General features: G+C 38.6%; 1 pseudogene; it reads left to right on the top strand.

Annotated features, from left to right (window-relative positions):
* Window positions 1-6,903: 6,903 nt before the first annotated feature.
* Window positions 6,904-9,781, top strand: LOC136283309 (uncharacterized; annotated as a pseudogene).
* The last annotated feature ends 1,502 nt before the right edge of the window (window positions 9,782-11,283 follow it).

Here is an 11,283-nt window from a genome sequence, read left to right as displayed (position 1 = left end):
ACACTTGTCTCTAAATTACCCTGAACCCCTCTGGACACATTTAAATCAAGAAAGGGCAAATGTCTATCCTTTTCACGCTCAAGGGTGAACTGGATCGACGGCTCCACTGAATTCAAATGCGATAGGAGGCGCTCCGCTTCATTTCCGGATACCGCAGAAATAACATCATCGACATATCGTTTCCAGAAAAAGGTTTAACCGGTGAAGCGGCAAAGGCCCTTTGTTCCACGTCTTTCATTACCATGTTGGCAGAGACGGGCGAACCCATAGCTGTACCAAAAACTTGTTGATAGTAGGTGCCGTTATATGCAAATTGCGTGGTTATGAGGCAAAAAGACAGCAGATGAATAATATCCTCCACAGGCAAAGAAGCATCTTCTCTGAGTCTCTCCCCCGCAACCTTAACAGCAAGATTAACTGGGATTTTAGTGAAGAGCGAAACAACGTCGAAAGATACTAATTCTTCATATGCCAAGCTTCCAAACAAAGGCACTAGTGGTAACGCCGATTAGTGGTGATAATTTTAGAATTATCCCGCCCAATTGTATGGTTAATTAGGTATATGTGCTCCGGTAAAGCTGAATTTTCCTTTTTCCAAAAGAAAACCGCTTTTTGATGCTCTATCAAACGTGTACCAAACTGACGTTTGGTCCGTCCGATGTATTCGTCGTCACAGTTGTTGCAAGGAGTAGAATCATAAAATTCTAGTGCCTTCATCACCCCTAATGAAGGCACTAGACAGGAGTGTCGAAACGTTGGGTCTATGAATTGTAACATCTTCGGTTACATTCATTAAATCTGTAAATCAGAGTAGCATCAAACCATGTCTGATATGTATTCCTGTTTAAATCGACGTCTTCCTCGGCGTTACAGTCCTAACTGCTTAAGGTCCCTAAGCATTGGTTGAAGACTGCCACTATGACGTCACGGAACACTTACTGATTTGGAAAATCAGTTAGTGTCGATCAGATATTACCAAAATATTTACCAATATAAGGAGTTACATTCTGTTTTATACTATGATTTATTTGACAGAACATGAAAATACTGAATTGAAAAAGGATGAGGTATAAATGCTATGGGTTCCATCGCAGACAAACCTTCAAGCATATGGCACGAATACAATTTCTTGAAATTTCAGCGGAAAATGAATACGTGTGACATGACCTAAAATATCGAAATCGTATGGCCCCAGATATGCTAATGACATTCGGCTCTCAATGACGCCGTTAAGTACATGACACGCACAGAATCATACCCTTTTTATTCAGTATTGGGATCAAGTTTGTTCTTGCCTTTCCTTTTAGAATGTTTAGAGTGAATTTTCGCAGAAAAGTGTGTACTTGCACTTTGACTACCAACAAAGTCAGGTTTCAAGACGCGAACGCTTTAAAATTTATTTACATCACGGTTGATCATGGTTGTTAAAAGGAACAAATTATTGCAAGTTATTACGAAGTAGAAGGAATAGGAAAACGCAAAACAAAAGAGGAAAGACACTTACAAACGTTGCGTGACTTGCGAGCACGAAGGACGGAACAACTAAAAGATGATCGCAGTGAAAGAATCGATGTTAACCTAATGCAATCTGACACTCCAATGTTCAGCAGAATTATGCGAAAAAATCTAAAAGAATACAAATCGCCGTGAGTGAAAAGAAGGCGAAAACAATAAGAAAAATGTGCGTGCAAAAATACAAAAATGTAATTAGAAACGTAAAAGGAAAGAAATCACTAAGTGGGAATGCCGCACTAACATGCACAATAACAAAATTCAATTAATCGCTCCGGTCCCTCGACATCGTCTGAGAGACCAGGCCCCTCTCACGCACCCAGTTTCTAAGCGAGGGGTCATGCAAGGGAGATCTTCAAATTGTTAGAAGTAAAATCTCTAACATTCGTCGTTTGTTTGGTTGATTCTTATTTAATTTCTTTTCTTTTCAAGTTGTTACAACGGGGACTAACTTCTATCTAATGAGAAAAGCGAGGGTCACCGTTTATAAAGGTGACACTGCAGATGACACTACTAAGCTGTCAATCTTCTGGTATCGTCATCGTTCTATCTCAGCCAGCGAATCATGTTAGATTACGTATGACAGTTCCTGCGCCTTCGAGTTATTTGCGCAGTTACAAAATCATTTTTTACCTTAAATTTCTAATTCTTACAGTTGAGATCGGCCAAAACAGAAACGAGATTGGTAATATAAAAATCATAACTAACCTATTGACAGAATATTATTTACATCTGAAGGGGTATCTTAAGAGAAAATTGTCTTAGAAGACCGTTACATAACAACATCATGATTACAAAAGTTGGCGAAGAAGGGGCGTTCACAAGTACCGCATCCAAGTTGCTACGTGCTAGTCATAATAACTATCTAATTGCGAAACATGAAGGGTATCACATGTTTAAGCACGAGAGGTGTCGAACGTGACCTTTTACCAGAGAGATTCACTCTTCCTGGATTAACAAATTAGCTTAATTAATAACATAGCTTTCCCAAGACACCATCACGAGTTCTAATTACTGTAGAAACTGAACAACTGTTTCCATGTCAACTTCGCGATCATAACGAGGGAAACGTGACCAAACTCTACCTCTAAGATAAGGCTTCCAAAAGGAACAAGAAGTAATCAACCTGCCTTTTTATAATTTTTTCTTTTTTACAGGAATGGTTTAAAGTAATAAAATATTTCCATTCCTTTCCCCGATACCAATATAAGGAAACCCTTACGATATTTCAGATTAAATATAGTTGTATTTTATCGTTTAACAAAATGAACTAAGAGCAGCCAATGGCCTTCATTTGGGCTTCCCCCTGTGATGGGGATGATTCTAAACGGAGTAACGCAATCGATCTTCACCTTTAACACACGAATTTTCATTTCAAAACTCGTTTTTAGAGTTTATAACGGTATGTTCGATTAAGTCGTCATTTCTGTAATACAAACAATCCACTTCTGTGTAGGCGCGAGTTATTATTGAATCGTTTACGCTTACGATCTGGTGTGAAACACGAGCCGTGGGGGCAGTCAAATGTCAACGTACACTAGGGAACATGAGCAGTCAGGAAGACCGTGGAAGACGTCGATTAAAAAATGAATTGAAAATTTCAACTAGAATCTCGCGAATGGCTAGATGTGTTTACCGTTACGGTGCTACACCTCAACTTCGAAAAAGTGTTTGTAAGAAACATTGAGTTCCAGATGGAAACTTAAATAATTTGCGTCGTGGTTTCAGTTCTCATCACATGACGAAATTTTGGTGATTTAACGTTGTTGTTTCGTAGAGGAAAACCAAGAAATGTACAAAAATTTAAAATGCACGTGCTGGGCTATTCTTCTGCCCATGAGATCTTTTGTTTTGTTAGGTTCGCCGTTTGCTCAAGGTCCTTATTAGCGGATAGATATATCTGTCGTGTGCTTTTCAAAATTCGTGGAATTGACTACCCCTAGGCCATAAATATTAACGCTACAGGAAAGGATCAGTTTTAATTCTCTAAGCACATGCAAAAGTGAGAAAAACTTCAAGTTCTCTGAGCAAAACATATTGGTTTTCGTGTGAAAACTCGTTCATAATCGTTTGCTAGTTGACATTTGAATTACCTCGTTTGGCAAAAAAAAAATCGTAATATGCGATGAACAAAGTTTTTAGCTGCTTCATAGACGTCCAAGAAAGCCTTCCAAAGCCTCTTTAACAGCCCATCTTCTTGCTCTTGATTCTGAGGAATCTCTGTTGGGATATCCTCATGAGCATCAGGATTGTAAGAGGAACAGGCAGCGGCGGCCGTGCTTGCGGTGGCCGTGCTTGCGGTGACTGGAGAACTGTCTAGATATTTCAAACGGCTCTCGTTAATTTTGAAGAATGCTAACCCTGACGAAATGCTCATGACATTGAAGCATTTTATCCACAGCTCCAAGAGCCAGTTCTCACAACCGGGAAGGCAAAATTGTTTATAATTTCCCGTCGGAACAATTGGAATCTGTTGACGCACTTGTAAATCAACCTTAAGTTTGGCTAGGAATTCATCGATTTCTTTTTCCCAGAAGTACTTCTCACTCAAGAAGTAATCTAGGTCACTCTCTTCATCTGGATCTTTGGTCTTAAAGTTAGCAAAGGTTAAAGCCACCACACTATTCTTCCATAGTTTATTCCCAAAAACCTCTGTAAGGGTACGGATTGCATGTTTATCCGCGTCATAAAACCGCCTATCGGTCATACTGATGCAGTAAATCATAACATCGATACCCTGACTTAACTTGCTCTCCATTTCCTGAAGATACAGTCTTTCGTTGCACGTTACACCTTGTAGACCTGGAGAATCCCATACAACTACATCAACACCACTGATTTCAGTTTTGTACGAAGTGACGGTGCCGGTGCAAGCGCTCGTGGATCGACCTTCCTTCGCAACTCGCTCTCCAACAAGAGCGTTTACAAGACGAGATTTACCGACTCCGGTCTTGCCCGTGATTAGGATAGACAAGCGATTTTGGCGTTTTTCTGAAACCCATTTTAAAAAGGCAGAATTCGATAATTCTGGGGCACTGATGCACAATTTTTTGGCCATTCTTCGCAATTTACCCACTATCGAATCAGTCAGGCGAAATGAAAGCGGAAGAGGATAAAAACGGGAGGGAGACTGCTACTATGACGTCACGCAACATTTACTGATTTTCAATAGGCTGCTTGCAGAGTGACCTAGCTTACTTCTTGATCACGTGGTTGGTTACCGCATAGCAACGCCATGCTTGAGAGCCTATCGTTGAATTGAAGAAAGCTTTCGAGGAAGGTCCAGGGTGACTATTAAAGAGAAAACGAAGCGTATTTTGCCCTGATATTCCTTGTATTTTAGTATTTGAAGCTCATTCGTGGACAGATTTTAAGAATTTTTTCTTTTTAAACGAGTGTGGAGCGTTTTTGGGTGCAAAATTTCTTTCATCGTACAGGATCGTCCGAGCGGAAACTATTACTCTTTTGTAGTAACTTACCCTCTGGGATCCGCAACAGTTACCTGTAAATGCTTCAGGTCAATGAAGAAGAATGAGGTGCCCCATTCCTTGGAGGTTTCCATTGGCCTAGCGGACAAGACACTCTCTGGAAAGTGCTCATGTGTTGCGGGAATAAGTAGATATTGCCATCATGTGATTAGGTAAGGAACGTTTTTTTATTGAGGGGGGGGGGTGGGTCGGGGCCTCGGAGGGGAGGGTCATGAGTAAATTTTTTTTTTTTTTACAAATCGGTCAAACCTGTTTTATTCGCAACCGGGGGAGGGTCACAGTTTTTTTTGGCAAGGAAAAAATTACTCCAAGTCGCTTAGTTAGTTGACTCTCATTTGTTAACAAACACGCGAAGTGTGTAGAAACCTAAAACTTGTATATATAAGCAAAGCTACCAGTCAAGATTAATCTAAATTATTTACAGGTGTCGAAATAAGTATGCAACAGCGTTGGAGCATCCCAAGGGGAAAAACTTTACAGTAGAAAGAGATCCAGGAGGTGTTGGTAAAGAAACTGCAAATGGGGGCAGATTACAACAAACACTTTTTGACACTTTTTTTTAACTATTTTTTGCACTGATTCTTAATCATTGGTAAGACTGTCAGTATAGTGTTTAAGGAATACGAGATTGCCATGGAATAGTCTTAATTACTTGCAAGATTAATTTCTCGCTGTATTATGTAAAATAAGAGGTCCTTGAAAATTGGTCAATAGACAGGTTACTATGTAGAGCTGATTGACAAAGCCAAGGGTGGATAGGGGGACATCAGAATTAAAAAAATGGAATTCCCTTATTCTTCGGATGGCTCTTCCGAAATGTACTCTGAGCTTTGCAATAGTTTTTTTTTCAAGTACATTGGCTGCAGAGAACTGTGCTTGATTCTGAAGAAAAGGGGGAAGATTTAGCCCCAACTCCTTTTCTCTTAGCAATTCATCAATATTGAAACCTTTGCCTGCCATTACCGAGTCACCAGGCTCCAGTAAATCTAAAATTCCACTGAATCTAGTTATTTTCTTTCTGTAATGGATCCTGTGTATAACAAGGGAATAAATGAAACTGCACCATGTGGAGTGATTCCAATTAACCCCTTCAATGTGTTGTTGCTCTTATAACTGGAATACAGCTGTGACTGGAGTAACAGTGATGTTGGAGTTTGCACAAAAATTCAGTACCATCTAGAACCACTCTTGTAGTTAGATAGAGAAGACAAAATCCCTATAACACATTATCCTGAACTTCATTCTTTGATGGCCAGATACACTGACTTCCTAAGATGAAGTATAGGGGATTTTCCCATGTTGTTACTTTCCTATTTACAGACAACATGTGAATCTGTCTATCCCCTGATGCATAGCTATAGACCAGTCTTTCAGCATTTGGCTTAACAAACTCTCAAAAAACTAGTAAGTGCTTATATGTTGGGAAACCAGTATAGAACTTAATGGGGCAACACCTGATGAAAATAGCTCTATTCCTAAGGCTAGCTGCTCTTGAGCAAGCTTTCTGCAATTATCAATGTCATTCTGTGCTTGAGCCTTCAGGTCATTGATTGTCTGAATGGTAGCACTCACCTCTTGTTTGGATATCTTTAATTCTTCATTTGCATTGTGTAGCTCAGCTGGAACAGCTGTGAGTTGCTTTTCCAATAATCGAATTTGGTTGGTAGCACTGGGGTGCCCGTCTGTGTGTTGTTGTGGATTGTTTCATATAATTATGTGGAAATTCAGTTTTATGACATCCATGGGCATGATTAACAAATTAAGGTCCTTATTTATAAGAGATTCTTTCATCAAGGTTATTATTTTCCCAATATTTGTAACATGAGGTGAAACATGACTACTGATCACTAATTTAAGTCAAGTATTCTAATAAGTTTTATGTCATGGTTCAGTTACAGGATGATTTGATTTTAGCAAGCTCAATTATATTTGTACTGCTTGTGGTAAAGACCTTGAAACCATTAATTTAGCTGTTGTTGTCAAAGCTGGTTATTGCCCTGGTAGTCCCAATGGTGTCAGCGATATCTCCCACCAAGACCTTTTTGTACTTTGGAATGCTTTACAAAAAGAGGATGCCTGGAACATCTGAAAATGCTTTTGTAGGAGATTTAGAAGATGTGTCATCATTGAAAGGTAAGGTAAGTTTGCTAAGTATTATTTGGAGGACTTAATAAATTTATTGTCAGTGGAATTGACCCACCCTCCCCTACTGTATTTAAGAGAAGCTGGTTTAAACCTGGTGGAATAGCATTCAATGTAGCTATTTTTATATAATTTACTACTCTATATAGCAATGTTTAGTAGCTGTATTATTTTGTATGAAATAATATGTGCATGCTTGATCATAACTGAAAATGGAAAATGCCACTTTGCCTCTGACATTTTTTTATTTCTATAAAGCCTTCAATATGCACGTCTAATTTGCTTCTGTGTTTAAACCAATCAATTAAAACACAAGTAGCAAATTAGCAAGTAATAATTATAAATTGTTGCTATTATATTGTTTTCAATATAAATATGTATAAATATTACATATATGTGGATATTACTCATTTTCCTTTCATTGAATCCAAATCAATATGTTCCCGAACTCAACACAGTCACATTCAATAAGTCATTCCATGAGTAGACGTTTTGCCAGTATAATTTGGATAAACACCAAGAATTGGGCTAGATGAAATGTCCATCATTTTTGATTACCCAACATCCATGCCATGTTGATGGGAACATGAAATTATATTGATACAAAAAATCTGGAAAGTATGTATAGTGCATCCTCAAGCAATAGTTTAGTTACACCTAATTGCAAGTCCCCTTTCATATAAAAGTAAAAGAAATGTGCATTACTCTATTAGTATTTACAAAACAAAAGAAAAAGATGAGAGCTCTACATTGTGTGATGTTCTTCTGTCTTGTTTTTTTTTTTGGATAACACAACATTGTTTTACAATTAGGATCTCACATGGTAAAGTAAGAATTATTACTGACAGTATAAAACAGTGGGGAACAGTTACCCTAAAATTAAAACCATGTAACAGTAACAAAATTATTGTGATGTTCTTTTTTATCTAGTATTTATTGAGTTGATGCTCCATTCATAAAGTATTGTAACACTTTCATATGTATTGTGACAAAATTTGTTTGATGTTTACTATCATCTATCTATATTATATGATATGTTTTTTTTTTATGTTTAAATATTGAACTTCTCACAGAAGAAGGAACCCATCTTATTATGGCAACTGTTTCATTTGCAAGAAGGAAGACCTAGACAACCACATAAAGGCTGATTATTCCAAACAAAAATTTACAAAGGTGATGTTTTACTCCAATTTATTTGAATGAAGAAATAAAAATTGGATAATTTGAATTGCAAATTAACGGCCAAACACTTTATTATTCAGCAAAGTGAAGATAACAACTCATGTGGAGAAATCCATTGGAAGGCAGCTGGCAATTAACTGAAGGAACGGGCAAACGCGGACGAGACAGGGCTGGAGATCGCTGGCTGTAGGCATGGACTTGCGCAATGGGCGGTCAATATGTACCAGGGAGAAATTTACGGATACCCCCATCACATCCAATGCAAAAAAATTTAACCTAACGATGTACGATTTTTTTAGAGGATGTTGTATGCAGATACTGGGGCTGTGCTGAAAGAACTGGTATGAGAATGGGGAATATACAGCCAGCTTTGTTAGTGATGCTTGCAAAAGCTCACAGTTGGTCGTGTCAAGTACCTTATTTATGGTGCGTAGTTTTCAAATTTAAAACGTACAAAAAAACTCGTTGTATCACAACCAGTATTTTTCTTATAATTCAAATCAAGTTTGTAGTCATGAGAATAGGATTTTTGCAGTAAACAATCAGGCTAATTGGAATAACAGTAATTTTGAAGAGGAAAGTTTCAGTTATCTTCTAAATGTTGTTTTTTAATTTTGAATATGCATGTTTATATCAGGAGTTTTTGCAACTGCATGTAGTTTTTTGTACTTTTGCCCTATTATATTGAATATCATGAACGTTATCGTAGGTTTTTTGGGGTGGAAGATGGCAAACTGGAAGTGCATGCATGACTGGAGAAGAGGTCGAGCAGATAAATTCCTACTTCTCCAGATGTGGTAACACAACCAAATATATGCTTCCAAAGAGTAAGTTAATCTGTCATCAGCAAAGTATTCCTAATAAGTAATCCTGATTTACGAACACATTTTTACTATATCAGGGCATAACAAGGCTTTTATAAAAAAGGATGCGCGCCTTAAACGGTAACAAATGCTTAATGCGTCTAAGTAGGCCAAGCCTTTGATTAACTTACCCTACCATGTATTCGACATGATTTGTCCACGAAAAATCAGACGATATTAAGATTCCAAGATATTTAAAACAAGTAACATTGTTTATACAATGATCAAAGATTGAAACAGTTAGAGCTATTTTCCTCTGTAACTTCTTGTTACTGCCTATAAGCATGCATTTGGTTTTGTCCAGATTCAGTGTTAACTTATGTTCATTCAGCCATTTCGCCACAGCCAGGAGGTCTTGGTTGAGCTTTTCAGTCAGCTCCTGAGAGGAAGACCCATAGCAGTAGATCACCGTGTCATCTGCATAAAGTGATGCTTGACAGGCATCTAGAACGCTTGGCAAATCGTTAATGTAGATGACAAATAGCAGAGGACCCAGAATACTTCCCTGAGGGACCCCATGGGTAACTGGCAATTCATCAGACAACTCATTCCCACAACATGTACGCTGTTTCCTGTCAGTAATGTAAGAGCGGAACCACTGAAGCGAGTTCTCACATAAACCAATTTTGGAAAGCTTGCGTGACAAAATCCGATGGTCCACAGTGTCGAAAGCCTTGGTTAAATCCAAAAACACGGCCCCACACAGTTTACCTTGTTCCATGTTCAATAAGACTTCATCAGCAAATGATGTCAAAGCAGATTCAGTAGAGAGCCCCTTCCTGAATCCAAACTGTTTCCTTGTGAGAAGGTTGTTAATAACCAAGTATTGGTACAACTGGGAATGCACGGCTTTCTCGAGAATTTTACTGAGTGTCGGTAAAATAGAGATAGGTCGATAGTTCGATGCATTTGACCGGTCGCCTGATTTAAACAAGGCTGTAATTTTTGAGCATTTCCACAATTTAGGAAATTTACCAGTAAGAATCGATCGATTCAACAGCTTAGTGATGGAGGGAGTGATTGTATTAGCAGAGCTCTTGAGTAGTCTAGCACTAATTTTGTCCAAACCAATTGCTTTATATGTCTTCAAAGAGGTAAGCTGCTGAAGCACAAACGATTCCTCTAGTTCAGTTAACTGGAACTGAGACAACGGTTGTTCTAAAACCAAGTTGCAATTCGACCAGGTAGTCGTTATTTTGTCAGCTAGGCGCTTGCCTATGGATGCAAAGAAGCTATTCAAAGCAACAGCAATGGATTTGGAAGTGGTGTGCTGAATGCCATCGGAAATGATGCACTGAACCTTTTCTGAGGATGAATTACGATTGCATGCTTCGTTTACAGCTTTCCACATTTTGCCGTGATCTCCTCTGGCTTCCTCGATCATTTCACAGTAATATTTCGACTTAGCAGATTTTACTAAGCGGTTTACTTTGTTCCTCAGTTTCCTGTAAGTGTTCCAGTGCTTTTCTGAGTTCGGTTTACGTGCTTTACGATGATACCAGTCTCGATCTCTCATTGATTCGCTAATTTTGCTATTCATCCAAGGAAGAGGTGTTCCCTTCACACGTCGTCGTTTGACAGGTGCATGATCGTCTGCAACTTCTGAAAACAGTTTGTTCCAAGTTAATAAAGCGTCATCGATATTGTTTTCATTGTCAACGACGTGCCAAGGAACATTCCTAAGATCTTCGTTAAATGAATTCGCATCGAAATTCTTGTAAGAGCGATACTCAAACATTCTTGGATGTGCTTTTGTGTGCACACCAGTCTTTAGAATGCAAAACACCAGGTAATGGTCGCTCAATGGAAACGGAACAACACCAGATTTAACAATGCGATGTTCATTATTGACAAAAATCAGGTCAATCAAGGTCCGTGAGGTGTCAGATATTCGAGTAGGCTCTTTTATCAGCTGTGTGAAGTCAAAAGCGCGCGAGAAGTTGAGAAGTAGTTGTTTGTCTTTCTTGGGCAATTTTGAATTAGGCATCATGTTTGCGTTTAGATCTCCTAAAATGACCACATCCGATTTTTCAAGATCAACAGCAGGCATACTATCTCGCAGAGACGAAATAAAAGTGCGGAGATCGGCATCTGGT

This window comes from Pocillopora verrucosa, chromosome 9 (genome assembly GCF_036669915.1).
Source record: "Pocillopora verrucosa isolate sample1 chromosome 9, ASM3666991v2, whole genome shotgun sequence".
NCBI classification, from domain to species: Eukaryota; Metazoa; Cnidaria; class Anthozoa; order Scleractinia; family Pocilloporidae; genus Pocillopora; species Pocillopora verrucosa.
Note: the sequence above shows the minus strand (reverse complement) of the source record. Positions and strands in the feature narration are given on the sequence as shown.